Source organism: Myotis davidii, unplaced genomic scaffold (genome assembly GCF_000327345.1).
Source record: "Myotis davidii unplaced genomic scaffold, ASM32734v1 scaffold109, whole genome shotgun sequence".
NCBI classification, from domain to species: domain Eukaryota; kingdom Metazoa; phylum Chordata; class Mammalia; order Chiroptera; family Vespertilionidae; genus Myotis; species Myotis davidii.
The window spans coordinates 232,144-233,571 of record NW_006300368.1 but is presented as its reverse complement, the minus strand read 5'-3'; the positions used below and the strand labels follow the sequence as shown (position 1 = coordinate 233,571).

Below are 1,428 nucleotides of genomic sequence, written 5' to 3'. Positions count from 1 at the left end.
TTTATAGCACCTCTGTGTTTGTGGTCGGGATGACCGCGGATGTGGTGAAGTCAGAATGTGTATCGCAGCCACAGGATAGATTTGGGTTTTTGTCTTGCAAAATCCATCTGAACTTCATGGCTCCCCTCCCTGGACCCAGAAATTAAGTCATCACCCAGGGTAGGGTTTTGGTTCAGGCTGAATGAGACCCAGTGAGAGGGAGCACGCAGCTTACAGGGATGCTTAGGAAATGTTGAAATACCACTGGCCAGTGTTCAGCTGTTGCTGGGAAGAAGCAAGCTGGAGAGCTCAGGAAGGCTAAGAGAAGGGACCCCAGGCTCCCCAAGGGGCAGCTGTACCCTGACCTTGCTGCCACACCCCGTGCGCTTTGAAGAGAGGCCTTGGGCTAGGTGTGCATCTGAGCCTCTCACATGCATTTCAGCGTCCGCAGAGGGTGCACCGGGAAGAAACAGCGGACCTTCTGCTCCCAGGAGTGAGCATTTTCTGCAGCTCCTTGGCTGGCCTACCTCGGGAGGGCTCCAACCCCACCCATGGGGCAAAAGTAGTGTTACAGTTGGTCGTAGGAAAAAGTCATACAATAGTTAATATATACTAATACAAGCATGAACTCTGTGTTTCGCACACACCTTCGACTGCAGATCTATGCCATCTGCTTTATCGCGGCTCTTTATTTTTTGAAAGGAAACATCTTTGGTGACCAGCATTCCACGTCAAAATTGAGATTGTGTGACCAAGGGGGCCTGGGACTCAGGGGGAATTCTAGCCAACATCAGTCTCTGCCAGATTATTTTCCCGGGATCCCAGGTACTAATCCTGTTAGTCATCTTCTCAAACTTTCTATGACTTCCAGTCACCAACCAAATGAAGTCCAACTCAGGCATCTGCAGGTCTAGCACTACGATCGGACCCCAATGCAGTGCGACAAGAACGGGAGTTAGTGCAGACTCTACAGGCTCAGAGCCACCCAATCTCCGAAAACTGGACCCAGAACTCCATTGGGACATCCAGGTGTTACAGGGTCTCAGCAGCCATCCAACACGCTCACTGGTGTCACGAAAATGCTTCTCAGTCCACAGTTAATTTCTAAGATTTTTAAAATTTCCTACACCCGTCCTGTTTTATCCCCCAAATTCCTGTTTTAGCAAGAGGCGGCCATCTGCAAGTCAGGAAGAGAGATCTGATTATTAACCAGTAAATATTTATTTAAAAATCCGCACTGCTAACCGGTAAATATTATTTTAAAAATCCTTACTATTGCCCTGACCGGTTTGGCTCAGTAGATAGAGCGTCGGACTGCAGACTCCAGGGTGCCAGGTTCGATTCCGGTCGAGGGCATGTACCTTGGTTGCGGGCACATCCCCAGTGGGGAGTGTGCAGGAGGCAGCTGATCGATGTTTCTCTCTCCTCAGTGTTTCTAACTGTCTATCC

At 49.6% G+C, this 1,428-nt stretch overlaps 1 pseudogene; it reads right to left on the bottom strand.

Moving 5' to 3' along the window:
- Positions 1-222: 222 nt before the first annotated feature.
- The window catches only part of LOC102764041, a 2,446-nt pseudogene continuing 1,240 nt past the window's right edge, over positions 223-1,428 (bottom strand).